This window comes from Balaenoptera ricei, chromosome X (genome assembly GCF_028023285.1).
Source record: "Balaenoptera ricei isolate mBalRic1 chromosome X, mBalRic1.hap2, whole genome shotgun sequence".
NCBI classification, from domain to species: domain Eukaryota; kingdom Metazoa; phylum Chordata; class Mammalia; order Artiodactyla; family Balaenopteridae; genus Balaenoptera; species Balaenoptera ricei.
The window spans coordinates 36847103-36863938 of NC_082660.1; the positions used below are offsets into that span (position 1 = coordinate 36847103).

Consider the following 16836-nt stretch of genomic DNA (forward strand, 5'->3'; position numbering starts at 1 on the left):
CAGGACTTCAGAATGTGACTGTATTTGAGATAAGGCCTTTACTGAGGTGACTCAGGTAAAATGAGGTCACAAGGGTGGGCCCCAATCCAATCTGACGGGAGTCTATTGACACAGGCACACATACAGGGAAGACCACTTGAAGACACAGGGAGGAGACGGCCGTCTGCAAGCCACGGAGAGAGGCCTCAGAAGAAACCAACCCTGCTGGGACTTTGATCTTGGACTTCCAGCCTCCAGAACTGGGAGGCAGTACATTTCTGTGGTTTAAGCCACTCAGTCTGTGGTCCTTGTTATGGCAGCCTGAGCAGAGCAGACTAATAACACTGGTTGATTAAATGTATAGACAATTCCAAACTTAGCCCTGGAGGGTTTTGTTCCATATGGGGAGGCCCAGGCACTGCTGAGGGACTCCTGGCTGATCATCTGCAGCTGCTGTGCTCGGGCTCCGGGCTGGGCAAGCCTCCCGCTTACCACACGGCCGGGCTCTGGGAGGGCTGCACCGGAGGCGAAGGTGCGCGCTGATTGCAAAGCGAAGAGCTGTTAGCTGCGGCCCTGACGCTGTGGCTGGCAGCCCCATACCGTGTACGCTCCACACCATGAAGGGGAGAAGAGAGAATGTTCTGACCAGCTCTGGGCCACCACCACTGTCTGCATCTGTTTCCTTACCTCTGAGGAAAGGTTTCCCAGTTCCAATAGGCATATGGCTCGTCACTCACCATGGAATAGAATCAGAGATATAACTAGCTGTCCTCCCAGCCCACAGACTCAGGGAGTATCCACGTGGCCTGCTTTGCCCACTCAAGGCACCCCAGGGTGTCTCAGGACAGAGGCCCGGGACTACTCCCAATGACCCAAGGGCCGGCTCTGCTTAGGAAAGGCCCTTCTCTAAATATTTTCTCTCTGGGTTTGGCTGGAGACGGTCACAGCCAGTCAGGGGGCTTGGAGAGAGGACCAGGCCTGCCAAGAGCCTCCTGACGACTGTCTCTGTGAGGAAAACCCAGGGAGAAGGGCTGGCCTACTCCCAGGCAGCAAAGGGACAGGCCCACCCTCCCCTGCCTGGGTTCAGGCCAGGGCACCCACTGGGGCTGGGGAGTTCTGGACCCAGGCAGACCCCAGCAAACAGCCCGCAGCCCTCCAATCAGCTGCCGTGTGTTTATTTTCACAGCTGCTCCTCCCGCTCGGCTGTTCCAGGGAGCAAAGGAATCTGTTTGTCTGCGAAAAAGAATGTGGCAGAGGCAGAAAGCGGCCTCGGGCAGCCCAGGCAGCCTCAACAGCTACAGAGCCGGCCAAGACCAGCCAGACACCCAGGAGAGTCACCCAGAGGCCTAGAGGCCAAGGTCACAGACTCAGAGACACCCTTCCCCCTCCCCTCCCCAGGCAGCCCTGCTCTTCCAGGTGCCAGGCTGGCGGCCTCAATGCACGGAACAGGGACCCACCCTCCCGAGGTATTTCATTTGCTTCTTTCTCATTTACAGACAAGCCCACACCCCCCCCACTACCCACCACACACACACACACACACACACACACACACACACCCCCTCTGAGAAGGTCAGTCGGCTGTACAGACGAGGGACAAGCACATAGGACCGAAAGCGAACATGCTTACAGCCAGGCCTGCAGTAGGCCTGGAGACAAAGAAGGGGGGCGGGGGGAGGGGGACGAGAGGCACCCCAGCCCCAAGGCCAGCTTAGTCCCAACCCAGCCAAGGGAGGCCATCTGTCACACTGGAGGTCCAGCTGAAGCTCCCAGACCTGTCAGTCTTGCTCTGGAACATTCTGGGCAGGCCAGGGGTAGTCCAAGCAAGGCCAACCCAAAGTCACTGTCTTTGGGGTGGTCAGGGGCTCTGTCCCTCCAGGCACTCTTGATACCCACTCCCACTCAGATCCCTCCCCAACCTCCTGGGCTGACCAAGAAGTTGTCCTGGGGGCTGGGCGAGGGGTGGAAGGGACACATAGCCTCCAGCTACATTTTCTAGATTACAGCCCCTGAGTGGTCAGATTTAGGTTGGCAAATTCCCCCCTGCTGTTGTGATCTGGCTTATCTTGAACCCCTCAGAGGTATAGGAGTAGAATTGATCATAGTTAATCCTCCCTCTAGGTCTTCCCTGGTCAGATGAACAATCCAGACGTAATTGAGCTCGTCCCCTGGGTCGGCCTCTTCACCCCTGAAAAGCTCTAGGAGACTGAGAGACTTGCCCAAGGACATACAGCAAGAGTAACCAAGGGAAAATGTCTTAGGCTGGGCTCTCCCGGACCTGAGACAAGGATTTGGGGCCAAGTGATTGATTTGGGAGTGGGGAAGTGAGGCAGAGAAGGGAAGTGGGCAGTAAGGAAGGTGTTGTCAAGCCAGTTCCCAGAGTGAGACGTTGGGAGTCAACCCACCGGGCTTCTCTGAGAGACCCTGTATAAGATGCCTCAGCGTCACCCCACTTGGGCAATGGCAAAGCTGGAGTCTTCGTCCTCTCGTTCCCATGTATCAGTGCCTGGGAGATGTTCCCAGGGGCATTGCCTCAAAGCCCTCAGGTGGGGATCTCATGCCCTTTGAGAATGTTCTGGACTGATGAATGCCAAGGGACTTTGGGCCTGGCACCAGGAGCCTCTGCTGCAGAAGTTGACCACAGTTCTCTGTGAATCCAGGGTCTTACTGGGTTCCCTGCACTAGCTGCCCCTCCTGGCACCTGAGACCAGAATATTCAAGGCCCTCCAGCTGCTCTGTGAGGAAGTCAGCCTGTAGGGAGTTGGAGTGGAGGGGATGGTGGGAGATGGGGTAGAAACAGCCACCCCACGCACACATACGCACAGGTACACACACATGTATCAGTGTGAGTGTGTGCCACTAGAATGCGGTTGGGCTTCTGTGCCAGCTTCAGAATGGGGGCACTCCTGAGAATCCCCGATGCCACACAGACTAAGTAGGTGGGGACCCTCTCAGAAGGGTCCCACACTTTGGGAGCAGATTCCCAAAGTGGATCCAGTTCGCAAATTTACCACCGTGTGACCTTGGGCCCGGGACAGGTTGCTGGATGCCTCGGTGCCTATAAAATGAGGATATTAATACCTGCCTCAATGCCCAAAGGCTTTGTCTAAGAGTTAGAAGTAACAGGGTGGTCTTCCTACCACAGTACCTGGTCCACAAAAGAGGTGGTAGGTCATATTTTGTCTTGTTAAGGTAAAATTCACATACCATAAAAATTCACCATTGTAGAGTGCGCATTTCAGTGGCTTTAAGTATATTTACAATGGTGTGCAACCATCACCACTATCTAATTCTAGAATATTTTATCACCCCAAAAGAAATTCTGTACCCATTCGGCAGCCTTTCTCTATTCTCTCCTCCCCCACCCCTGGCAACCCCTAATCTCCTTTCTGTCTCTGTAGATTTGCCTATTCTAGGCATTTCATATAAACGAAATCATACACTATTGGCCTTTTGTGACTGGCTTATTTCACTTAGCACAATGTCCTCAAGGTTCATCCATGTGGTAGCATGTGTCAGTCCTTTATTCCTTTTTATGGTGGAAAGCTATTTCACTATGCGGAGAGACCACATTTTGTTTATCCATTCATCAGTTGATGGACATTTGGGCTGTTTCCACTTTTTGGCTATTATGAATAGTGTTGCTAAGAACATTCGTGTACAGTTTTCTGTGTGGACCTACATTTTGAACTCCTTTGGGTGTATGCCTAAGAGTGAAATTGCTGGTCATATGATAACTCTGTGTTTAACTTTTTAAGGAACTGCCAAACTCTTTTCTGCGGTGGCTATACCTTTTACATTCCCACCAGCAATGTAGGAGTGCTCCAATTTCTCCACATCCTCATCAACACTTGTTATTTTCCATTTAAAAAAAAATATTATAGCCATCCTATGGATGTGAAGTGGTGTCTCATCATGGTTTTGATTTGCATTTCTCTAATGACTAATGATGTTGAGCATCTTTTCAGGTGCTCATTGGCCCATATATTTTTTTTAAGATATCAAACATTCCCAGTAATAATTACCTTGGAATTAAACCAAAACACAAAAGTAGGCTGAGGCCAATAGGACTGCGGACTCCAGAATGCCCTGGGCCTCCATCCCTTGGTCAGACATCAGAGTCATTAGATGACTTCCAGGGCCTAGAATGTGGGGACAGTGCAGTGGCTAGGAGGAGTGGCTTCCGTTGGCAGCCCACAGACAGCAGAGGAGGGGCATATATCAGCTAATTTATCTACAGTAAGTCCCCTACATACGAACCTTCAAGTTGCGAACTTTCAAAGATGTGAACGTGCATGCCAGCCCCTGTGTGCCAGCTGTCGTACTGGTACTACTGTACTTTTCAAGATACTATACTGTAAGATTTATAATGTTTTCTTTATTTTTTGTGTTTGTTTTTTATGTACACATTACCTGTGTGAAAAGTATTACAAACCTATTACAGTACAGTACTATATAGTGGATTGTGTTAGTTGGGTACCTAGGCTACCTTTGTTGGACTTAGGAACAAACTGGACTTACGAACCCGCTCTCGGAACGGGACTTGTTCATATGTAGGGGACTTACTGTAATTTTTTTCCTTCTTTTGAATAAATTCCCAGGAATCAGATCACTTGGACAAAGAGAACAGAAGTTCTTGTCGCTGCCCCTTTTTAAACCACCACAAGCTACATATGTATGCAGTTTTACCCTTCTGACCTCTTAAGTATTGCTATACCAATACTTATACACAGATAACTAAAAAGTTATCTGGTATTCTGCTCATTTCTTAATATTTCCACATCAATTCGGATGAGCTCTTTCCTAAAATAACTATATCAACCATATTTTTTGTCCTCAGTCTGCTTTTTCTTCATAAGCTGATTGGAATGTGGTTTGAGTTTTTTGTCTTTCTGTTAAGCATCTTTGATTATCTGTGCAGTTAACTTTTACTTTCTATTTTCTGATTCCCTCTGTCACATCCAAACTTAAAAAGTCCTTCCCTGGGGGCAGAACGTGGTTTCAAGATGAGATCCTTCAGAGGAAAATGTTCCAGCGCCTAAGAAATTGCAAAATCCCTCTGACAGGTTAGATGACATTGGTTTCTTCCTGTCTGCAAGGTCCTTCTGGGGAGGGGGGATTGTTTAGCTTCACAGTTTAGAGCTTGGGCTGTAGAGCCAGGCTGCTGGGTTTGAATCCTAGCTCTGTCAAGTGGGCCAGTTACTTAATTCTCTGTGCCTCAACTTCTTCATCTGTAAAATGGGGATAATAATGGTACCCCCCCCCCTTCATAGGGTTGTTGAGAAAATTAAATGGTACCCTAAGTATATCTAAGTTTATCTAAGTAAAGTTTTGGATCTCCAGGGCCTCAGATCTCCCATGGCAAGTAAAGTAGAAGGATGAGACTGGTATTCCTTCCGGTCCTGCCCAAAGAGCAGGCCACCGACAGGTCCCAGCCGGGTTCAGCAGGGAGCCAGGGAGGACAGCCCGCTGGGCCCACAGGACTTCTCTGCCAGCTTTTCTTTCTCCTGCCTTCTGTTTGGTTTGATCTGAGGTTGACAGACCACCTGGCCCGCTAAACTGGGGCAGTAAGCTCATCCCATCTGCTGGCTTACCTGACCAGAGCCTGTCATTTGTCTGTGTTTTTTCACCCTAAGGGGGTGGCCGCGGCTGCAAACAGCCCGGCTTGTTTTGTCACTTGGTCTCCACTGCCAAAGCTGCTGCCCTGTCATCTCCCTCCCCGCCAGGCGGCTCAGACCCAGGAATTTTAATTGACCTGAATTAGAAACTGTGTGAATCAGAGTCACTGGAGAAAGATCTGAGGGGGATTCAAATGCCTGTGACTTTCAGGTGGGGAAGTCAAGTCCCCACAGAGCCAGTCAATGGGGAGTAGTGACATGGCCTCAGCCAGGCAAGCCCTTGGGGCTGAGCCCCAGAGTATCCCAGCTGTGGAAAACAACGATCCCCGCATTCCTCCAACCGGGGTGGAGTTCAAGTCTCTCAGCTTAAAGTGAAATCTCCCCTAACTCTCCCCCATCACCCCCAAAATCCTGCAACAAAGTGCCTAACAATAATAATAGCTGGCCTTGCCTTGGCTTTGCAAACGGTTCTCACACTCACTGTTTGAGTCATTCCTCTCATGAGGTGAGGGAGGTGAGTGTTGTTGCTCCCATTTTACAGAGGAATCAACTGAGGCCAAAAAAGGTGATGGCAATGGACCTCAATCCAAGGGTTCTCCATCTTTAGCGCATTAGAATTCCCTGGGGGCCTCAGGGGCTGGCCCCACCCCCAGAGATTCTGAGTAGTGGGTCTCTCCTGTGGACGAGAATTAGCTTTGCTTCTTTCTTCTCCCCACGCCCATCTTTATTTGAGGTATAATTGTCAAATAAAAAAGTGTACATATTTCAGGAGTCACACTTGATGTTTTGTTTTGTTTTGTTTTGTTTTTTATTTATTTTTGGCTGCATTGGGTCTTCGTTGCTGCACTCAGGCTTTTTCTAGTTGCATCGAGCAGGGGCTACTCTTGGTTGCGGTGCGTGGGCTTCTCATTGTGGTGGCTTCTCTTGTTGCGGAGCACGGGCTCTAGGTGCGCGGGCTTCAGTAGTTGTGGCACGCGGGCTCAGTAGTTGTGGCTCGTGGGCTCTAGAGCACAGGCTATGTATACATTGTGAAATAATCGCCACAGTCATCCAAAGGAAATGAAATCAGTATCCCGAAGAGAATTCACTTTTCTAACAAGCTTCCAGCCAATGCTGACGCTTCAGAGCTGGGGTCCACACTTGGAGAACCACTGGCTTAAAACTTTTGCCACTACGTTATACCTCCCCATCGGGTTAATAAAGAAATGCTTCCAGCAGCTATGGTTGGACAGATTTGGGTGTTTTCCAAAAAATCTGTTAATGGCAGCATATCTAAAACATAAGGCGGGAGCAGCAGCTCCCAGCTGCGGGGTATTTCATACATGAAGGGAAGGAGCGTGGATGAGAGAGGCTGGGGTGTCCCGGGTCTGGGGCTTGAGCACAGCGGGTTAATTCTGGGTTCCCTCCGGGGAGTCCACGTGACTGGGAAAGAGGAAGGTGGAATGATTGCTTATGTACGGAAGCATCAGGGTCTTGGCTGTGTAAAACCCAATCATTACTTCCAGCTAGTAATGTGTTTCAGGCAATGTCTTCAGCTTATGCTCAGCAATGCATGAGCCTCAGAGTGGTGGCCAGAGAAATGGCAAGTCATCGGGTATTGAGCGAGTGATAATGGAATCCAGGAGGTGGAAATTACAAGTCGAAAAGTAAAATCGATGCCCTGACTGTGAAATGACTGAAAGCCTGGTGAGGAACTGTGTAGGGATGTCCCCCCCTCCTCGCTCCCCACCGACCTTTAAGATGCTCACTGGTTCAGAAGTTCCTTGAGGGCAGGGACCATATTTTAATCATGGGTAATCATATCATGTCAGGGCAGAAATGGGCCTTAGAGAGCTTCCAGCCCTGGAATGGCAAATCGGTTTCATTTTGGTGCCAGCTCCGATCGTTTAGCGATGGCTGCCTGAAGCGCTGGGCTGGGAAGCGGGCTGCCCATCTCTGGGCTCTGTGGGGAGCCGAGCCTCGATCAATTAGCGAGGCTTACCACGGGCAGGGGAGCGGGGAGGCAGCACTTCGCACCGATTAGCCAACCCCGATCTAGTCCTACCTGCCCTGCCTACAGATGAGAAAAGAACTGCTCCAGAGCCCTTTCTGTGTCCCCAGAGCACTCCCGTCCCCTAGCAGCCATTCCATACCAGGCAAAGGGGTCTGTGCGTAACATTCAAGGGTCCGTGAACTCGGATGGGAAAAAAAATTACATCTTCAGTTTTACTAACCTCTAACTGAAATCGAGCACTTCCTTCCATCATGAACGTAGGCGAGAAACCATAGTAGCATCAGCAGTCCCTGTGAATGTCACCAGTAGAAGCCACAGCTATCTTTACAGCACATCAGAGCTGTTGCAGATATCTTTAAAGATCGCGTACACTCCTCACTAGGGTGAAATGAGAGTAGTTATTAGATCTGCCACTAAATCTTGTTGTTGAATGCATTAATAAAGAAGCACATATATGACTCCCTCACAAACTTGTTTTTAAATATTTGGATAACTGCGTTTCAATAGAATTGGTTTCCTCGGTAATCCTATACGATGCATTTAAATCCATTATTCTGAGAAGAAGCGCACAGACTTCACCAGATGCCAAAGGGGTGCATGGTCCACAAAAGGTTAAAACCCCCCTGCCAAAGTTGGCTGCCTGCAAGTCCTGTGTGCCAGGGCCCCTCCCAGCCTCGGCTTCAGTCACAGGAGCGGATGTGGGCAACATGGGCTGTCTTTGGTACCTTGAATGCTTTGCTGTGACTTGGCGGCAACTGGCAGCTGAGATAGTGCAAATTGGCCGCTCTCCACTCTGGGGAGACAGCTGACCTCGGGGGCTCCCTGGGCTCAGATGCCCAGACGGTGACAGCTCTGGCCCTGTGCCAGGCCTCCCCGGTTTGGCCTTCCACAGCGATGGCCAGTCTGGGTCACAGACACGGCAGCTCCGTGTTTGGCTCCAGCCTTCTTTCTCCTATAGCAACCCTGCCCTTCTGCCGTGCTGTTCCCCAGGAGCCTGAAAGGCCGGCTTCGTGGATATCTTCCTGCTGCGTCTGGTTTCCTGTTTCTCAGCCTCAGCGTGGGGGAGAAAGACAGCCTGGAGATTTCAATCACGGAGCGCAGGCTACATCCCCAGTCCTCAGGCTCACCTTGCTGTTTTCCTTTCATTTTCAAAACGCATGTATTCTCCTTCCTTTGGGCATGCAGATGTTGAATTCTCAGCTATTTGTCCTGGAAGACACCTCCAAAAATTGTCTGTTCCACACATCCCGCCCTTCCCCGCCCCACCCTTCGCTTTACAAACCAGGACACAGGCTGGGAGAGGCAGCATGACCTGCCCTTGTGACACAGACCTGAAACCACCCGGCCAGTCCTTTCCCCAACGTTGCACAGCCTCATAAATAATGTAAGATTTTGGCATCGTAACCATCTGTCTCAGGTCAGGGAAACAAATTGCAAATTCATCCCTATACAAAATCACCATTTGATGAAGTCAGGGGAATTGGGGCTACTGCTGCTCCAGGGGGCTCTGTTCCCAGTAGATTCTCTGTACCTGGCACGACCGAAGGTTCTGTGCAGAATTCTTGTTTGTTTTTATTTTCAAAGACCCCTTGAGGAGTTCTAGAAGTGTGGGGTAAAGGGTGGATCCCTCCTACTTTCCATCAGCATCACAGACAATGCTTTCAGGATGCTTCTGGCGTGGAGCTGCTCCTTTGCCCAAGGAATCTTCCCCACTGCCTTTCAGGTCAACAGTCACGCCTGAGCTACAAGGTCTTTCAGTTAGTGGAGACAGGCAAGGAGCTGTAACGAACATCCCCCAAATCTCTGTGGCTTAACAGAACGTGTGAAAGGCTTATTTCTCGTTCACATCACATTCCAATCAGGCGTTCCAGGGACGGCCTTGCACATGGTGATTCAGGGATCCAGGATCCCTTCATCTTGTGGAAAACAGCACTACGAACTTCAATATGTGGCTTCCAAGGTCAAGGTAGAACAAGATGAGAAAATGGAGGCTCCTGAGTGACAGATTTTTATGGTTCAGATATACTACTTCTGCCTACTTTCCGTAGGCTAGAACTCAGTCACATGGCCCCAACCTAACTGCAAGGAAGCCTGGGAAATGTAGTCTAGCTGTGGACTCAGGAAGATGAAGAAATGGATACAGTGGGAACAGTGTTGGCATGGCCATGATCATTAATGTTATACTACTGTCCTAGTAAAGTTCTTTGGGTTGCACGTGACACTAGCTTAAGTGGGGCAGGAAAATATTGGATGGCGATGACCGAGAGGATGCTGGATACCTCACAGAGTCCAAAAGAAAGTTGATTGAGGAGATTCAGGAGGGGCTGGACGAGAGAGTAATGATCATCAATAGCTTCCCATTCTACGGGACCCTGTGGTTTTTTACTTTTTCTTTGCTTCATCTATTCATTCAACAAATACTATTGAGCACCTACTAGATGCCAGACCAGGCTTTATTGAAGTGAAGCAAACAGACCACATCCCGGTTCTCATGGAGCTGACGTTATGTTCAATTTTCTACGCAAACTGTTTTCTCTCTTCTTTGTGCCCATGTTCCTGAGGTCCACTGTTGTCCTTGTATGGGATGTGATAGTGCTGGCCTGTGGCCCTCCCAACTGCTATTTCTGTCCTTTTCCCCAGCTAATGGCCCCCACATTCTACCTACAAGATATCTGGACAACTGGTTTGTGCCATCACTTCTGAGAGAGAGACTATTAAATGGGGGCTTCCTGCTTATCACATAGACCAGATGTCCTTTTTTTTTTTAACATCTTTATTGGGGTATAATTGCTTTACAATGGTGTGTTAGTTTCTGCTTTATAACAAAGTGAATCAGCTATACATATACATATATCCCCATATCTCCTCCCTCTTGCGTCTCCCTCCCTCCCACCCTCCCTATCCCACCCCTCTAGGTGGTCACAAAGCACCGAGCTGATCTCCCTGTGCTATGCGGCTGCTTCCCACTAGCTATCTATTTTACATTTGGTAGTGTATATATGTCCATGCCACTCTCTCACTTCGTCCCAGCTTACCCTTGCCCCTCCCCGTGTCCTCAAGTCCATTCTCTACGTCTGCATCTTTATTCCTGTCCTGCCCCTAGGTTCTTCAGAACCTTTTTTTTTTTTTTTAGATTCCATATATATGTGTTAACATACGGTATTTGTTTTTCTCTTTCTGACTTACTTCACTCTGTATGACAGACTCTAGGTCCATCCACCTCACTACAAGTAACTCAATTTTGTTTCTTTTTATGTCTGATTAACATTCCATTGTATATATGTGCCACATCTTCTTTATCCATTCTTCTGTCGATGGACACTTAGGTTGCTTCCATGTCCTGGCTATTGTAAATAGAGCTGCAATGAACATTGTGGTACATGACTCTTTTTGAATTATGGTTTTCTCAGGGTATATGCCCAGTAGTGGGATTGCTGGGTGGTATGGTAGTTCTATTTTTAGTTTTTTAAGGAACCTCCGTACTGTTCTCCATAGTGGCTGTATCCATTTACATTCCCACCAGCAGTGTAAGAGGGTTCCCTTTTCTCCACACCCTCTCCAGCATTTATTGTTTGTAGATTTTTTGATGATGGCCATTCTGACTGGTGTGAGGTGATACCTCATTGTAGTTTTGATTTGCATTTCTCTAATGATTAGTGATGTTGAGCATCCTTTCACGTGTTTGTTGGCAATCTGTATACCTTCTTTGGAGAAATGTCTCTTTAGGTCTCCTGCCCATTTTTGTATTGGGTTGTTTGTTTTTTTGATATTGAGCTGCATGTGCTGCTTGTAAATTTTGGAGATTAATCTTTTGTCAGTTGCTTCATTTGCAAATATTTTCTCCCATTCTGAGGGTTGTCTTTCCGTCTTGTTTATGGTTTCCTTTGCTTTGCAAAAGCTTTTAAGTTTCATTAGGTCCCATTTGTTTGTTTTTGTTTTTATTTTCATTTCTCTAGGAGGTGGGTCAAAAAGGATCTTGCTGTGATTTATGTCAGAGTGTTCTGCCTATGTTGTTTTTCTTTAAATAAGTTTTTGTTTTGTTTTGTTTATAAATTTATTTATTTATTTATTTTTGGCTGCTTTGTGTCTTCATTGCTGTGCACGGGCTTTCTCTAGTTGCAGTGAGCAGGGTCTACTCTTCGTGGCAGTGCGCGGGTTTCTCATTGCGGTGGCTTCTCTTGTTGTGGAGCACGGGCTCTAGGCACGTGGACTTCAGTAGTTGTGGCACGCGGGTTCAGTAGCTGTGGCTCACGGGCTCTAGAGCGCAGGCTCAGTAGTTGTGATGCACAGGCTTAGTTGCTCTGCGGCATGTGGGATCTTCCCGGACCAGGGCTCAAACCCGTGTCCCCTGCACTGGCAGGCGGATTCTTAACCACTGCGCCACCAGGGAAGTCCTGACCAGATGTCTTAATTTGGGTTCCCCCAAAAGCAGACCTGGAGACAAAGATTTGGGTGTCCGTGGTTTATTTGGCAGGTGAGCCCAGGGAGCATCAGCAGGGAAATGAGGAAGTGAGGTGGAGAGAGGAGGAAAGGCAATACAGGGAGAGTTTATGAGCTAGTTCCCACTGTGGGCAACTGGGACTCAAAATCACTGGAGACCATGTGGAACACACCTCTGAATTGGCCCAGCAAGGGGCAAGGAAGCAAAGTACCCATCCATCAACTCCTTGATGGTCATTGGTTGAGGGGATGGGTTAACTCCCACTGCAGGCAGCCAATCACAGCCCTCAAGAGGAAAGACTTGGGAAGCAATGGGCAGGACACTAGCAGTGACTGCTCCACCAGGGATCAGAGCTCAGAGCCCAGCTTCTCAAAGTGTGGTCCAGGACCCTCCACTTGGGAATCACCAGTGTGACTCGTTATGCTTTCCCCCAGCCGTGCAGACCTTAGGCTTGAGTACCTGAGGAGGGGTTGGAATAGACATTTTTTACCCACTCTCTAGCTAAGTGATGGCCACCAAAGGCCATCTTGACCTACTACTCAAGAAAAGCATCCCAACTCCTCACCATGGCCCGCAAGACCCTCCTGATCTGGTCCTGCCTACCAATCAGGCCCCAGCTCTCCCTGCCCCGACACTTGGCAGCCCCTGTTTAGGCTGTGCTGGCCTGTTTCCTGAACCCTACAAGCCTGGTCCTGCCTCTAGACACCTGCTTTTCCCACCAGGCAACTGCTCCCCCCTGCTCCCTGTCTGCCTCACCTTGTCTTGGTCTCTACTCCAAATCCCTTCCCTGACCAGCTTGTCTACAGTAGCCCGCCCCCACCCTCTCCTTACCCAATGTGACTCCTTTCCGTGTAAGTTACATGAGACATTCATTCATTTACTTGTTTGTTGCCCGGCTTCCCATTCAGTGGACGAATCCTGAGGACCGGGATGTGCTTTCCTGAGCACATAGCAGGCACTCAGGAAATAGTGGTTAAATGAACAGACCTGAGCACTTCTACCTCCTTCATGATCTGATTTTAGGAGTAGTTACCTCTTCATACAAAGCAGAGGAAATTGGGCGTGGGGTGGGGGGCGGGGTGGGGGGTTGGTCCAAGGTTCTGAAAAACCTAGGGACAGGACAGGAATAAAGATGCAGACGTTAAAAAAAAAAAAAAAAAAAAAAAGATGCAGACGTAGAGAATGGACTTGAGTTCCAGTGGTTAAGACATTACCTTCCAATGCAGGGGGTGCGGGTTTGATCCTTCCTCGGGGAGCTAAGATCCCACATGCCTCACGGCCAGAAGCAATATTGTAACAAATTCAATAAAGACTTTAAAAATGGTCCACATCCAGGAATAAAGAAGCAGACGTAGAGAATGGACTTGAGGACACGGGGAGGGGGAAGGGTAAGCTGGGACGAAGTGAGAGAGTGGCATGGACTTATATACACTACCAAATGTCAAATAGATAGCTAGTGTAGTTACATTTTACTCTAAAAAGTAAAGCCTTTAAAACTGCTTCCCACCCCCTCCCACGTACCTTGCCAACTCCCCATAAACCTCTGACCTACGCAGTCACTGACCTCTGGGATTCTCAGGCCAGGCCCCCAAAAAGAGGCAATCTGAAAACCAGGAACTCAGACTCTTGAGCTGGGAAACTGTGTGTGTGGGTGAGGGGAATACCTCTGTACCCCGAGTCCAAAGCTCACACAATCAGGAGTGCCAAAAATTAGAAGGAATCCATTCTAACCCCACCTGGGCCTCTGTTTCCTCCTCTGTAAAATGGGTGTAATACTTACCTGAGAGCACCGCTGTGAGAATTAAGGGAGCTAATTAAATTCAGATAAAAACCCTCAGCACTGTACATTATGCATGATAGCCTTCAATAAATGCTAGCTTAGGACTCTTTTCTTCTATTATCAGGATGCATGTGGCACAGTGCCTGGCACACTGGAGGACCTGGGAAAGGTGGTCTTGAGCTGGTTTCTAAGAACTGACTGTCAAGTAATTACCACCTAAGGTGAGCACAGCAATGGAGCTGGGGGGGACCTGGCCCCGGAACCCAGAGGAGGGAATCAAGACAAAATTTACTGGTGAGGCCTCTGGGAGGGTGAACAAGAGTCAGCCGAGTCGCTGTTCTGTCCCCAAGGGCGGGGCTTGGAAGGGCTCTGAGACAGTTGTCACGCAGTGAGGCTGTTTTTTCCATGTCCTTCACTGAGTCCCCACTTAGGAGCTCGAGGAAAATGAAAGACAATTCTCACGACCTCCATCATTTCCACCTCGTATTTACTTATTTTTATGAATGTTATTTTTTGACCCTGATCCCTTCACTCGGGATTTGGGGCTCAGACATGGCCGAACTCTGTCTTATTTCGTGCTGCCCCTTTTCTGCAAGCCGCCACCTCTGTCGGGGTGGCTGGCTAAACGGGGGATTGGGCAAGATCTCAAGGGGAACGATTAGGAGATTTCAGTTGCTTCTTGTGTTTCCACCTCCTTACTGATCTGGGAGGGGGGAAGAGGCAGCCCACGTGGGTGACTCGGGAAACAAGCAGAGATAAGAGCTTCTCGACAGGCTGGGCTAGCGGGCCCCTCATTCACACCGCTTCAAAGACAAACACTTTCCGTTTGTCGATTTGTTTTAGGCCTTGCCGAATCTGCAACTCTGTGGCCTTGACTCTAAAAATAAATCTCCTGCAGTAATGACGAGGCTGTTGCAAAGAGGAAGGCTGTGCGGAGAAGGAAAGACCGAGGGAGGCGGGAGAGATACTGAATACCCAAACAGGAAGAAGGGATGTGGGGAAATTGTCCTGGCTCCTTCCTCCCGACCCACCGATGCCCGGCCAGGCAGGCTGCAAAAGCCAACAGCACTGGGCGGGATGCTCCGCCAGTTCATTAGAACCTGAGCACAGAGGAGGGGACTGTCCTATCCAGCCATTGTGACCCAGCTGCTAACTGTGGTCCCCTCACCGGCGGCTGTGTCAGCATCACCTGCGAACCTTTTACAAATACAAATTCTCCGGCCCCACCCCAGCCCTGCTGAATCGGAATCTGCATTTTAACCAGCTCCCCGGGTGATTCATGGGCACACTAGAGTTTGCGAAGCGGGTAGAGTCCCTGATGTTGCATCGAATGCGCCAAACAGATGCTCAGTTCTCCTCCCTTCCAACAGACCAGAGGCGTGCCCCTCCCCCGCTGGCGGGCTTCCTCCCAGGACTCTCCTTTGGAGAAAGGAACCTCTTAGCAGGATCCAGCTAGGTTCCTTGTGACCACAGTTCATTTTACTACAATGCTGCAGCTCCCCATTCACCCCCAAGATAATTAGGAATATCTCTGGCCGGTCCTGTGCTCATCCAACATTCACATGGACGTAGGACGCAGGCTCATTACAGGCCGGTTACTCCCTAGGGGCTCTCTGGGATTTGTCATTTGAATTCTTTTCCTCCATCCCTCGTTGCTTTGTTTCTCCTTTCCCAGCTCCTGGCCTGAAATGTTTCCCTATCTCCTCATCTTTATGAAACTCAATTTCACGGCCTCAGTGTGAGATTTTGATACGTGCTGATATCCCCCTTCGTTCTCCCCTCCTCTTAGGTCTCGCTGACATATTTCAGCCCTCCTTACTGTTCTCGTCAGTTTTGCGAAGAGACCATCCTCTCCTCCCTTCTGGCTCAGTGGTCATAAACTTGGTTCTTTAGTGTGGACTCTGGTTCCCTTCCCTCCGGCCCAGGCCAGGCAGGTGAGCAGTCAGGCCATTGTTTAGATGCTGAGTAGGTGACAAAGAGTTATGGTTGCTCTTTGCTGGAATTCTAAATAATGGCTGTCACTCCTCATTGACTATAAAGTGTACAAATGTGAATGATAAGAAAGAACATAACTGTGGCCCATCTTACCAAATTTATTTTAGCTGTGCTTTAAAATCAATTTAATTTGTAAATTATTCATGGCGTGTAGCAACTATTACAGAGTTGCACTCCTTTAAACCTACGCTTTAAAGATTGTACTAACTTTTTGGAGACATTTTGTGGATGTTTTTATTACAAAGGTAATGCCTATCTATCTTAGAAAATGTGGATACTACAGATAAGCAAAAATAATTATTATATTATTATCACCTCTAATCCTATGACCAAGAAATAATCACTGTTAACATTTTAGTATATATCCTTTCAGTCTTTTTTCTTTCTATACACACAGGTATGTATATGTATCTCTCTATCTTTATTTTTTTAGGGTCACTGTATATGTGCTAGCTTGTCTCCAAAGATGGCTGTCATCATCAATGCCTTCCCCTCTGTTCTGGAAGCAGCTCATACCAACTCTCCAGAGCTGATAGTGGGCATTTCCTCCCAACTCTGTGTTAAGTGACATCATGTTGATAGCTTGCAATCAGCCATGGTGGTAAATACTACCAATCAGGGCTTTTCTTTCCCCAGATATCTGGTTATTCAACATTTACCAGCATACCGCTGTGTATATATACACCCACGGCCAACTTCATGGACGAGCAATCTTAATAATTTTATGTTTGAAATTGTGTTTTGTCAGTGAAGTCTGATGGGCCGATGGAACATCACGTGACGAGAGGAAATACATACAAGAAGTGTGTCCACCATTTCTTATTGCCCTGTTAGCCTTGGGGTTCATGATGCCCCATGAGCACAGAATTCTGGTGAACCCACAAGGCATGGGAGTTCAGTGAGACTCAAGGCAAATGCAAAGTGAGTATGTGATGTCTACAGCTGAGTAAGTGGGGGAGCTGACAGCCCTAAGAGGCCATGCTTTCCATTTGAAACAGTATTTGCTCCAGATGCAGAAAGAAAGTACTGG

The 16836-nt window shown here is 48.7% G+C and overlaps 1 long non-coding RNA gene across 1 annotated transcript; it reads left to right on the forward strand.

Annotated features, from left to right (window-relative positions):
• Window positions 1-1388: 1388 nt before the first annotated feature.
• On the forward strand, window positions 1389-16634 carry LOC132357010 (uncharacterized). Its single transcript, XR_009500151.1, has 4 exons — window positions 1389-1445; window positions 13936-14032; window positions 15601-15745; window positions 16555-16634. It is a non-coding gene; the product is annotated as an uncharacterized LOC132357010 (long non-coding RNA).
• The last annotated feature ends 202 nt before the right edge of the window (window positions 16635-16836 follow it).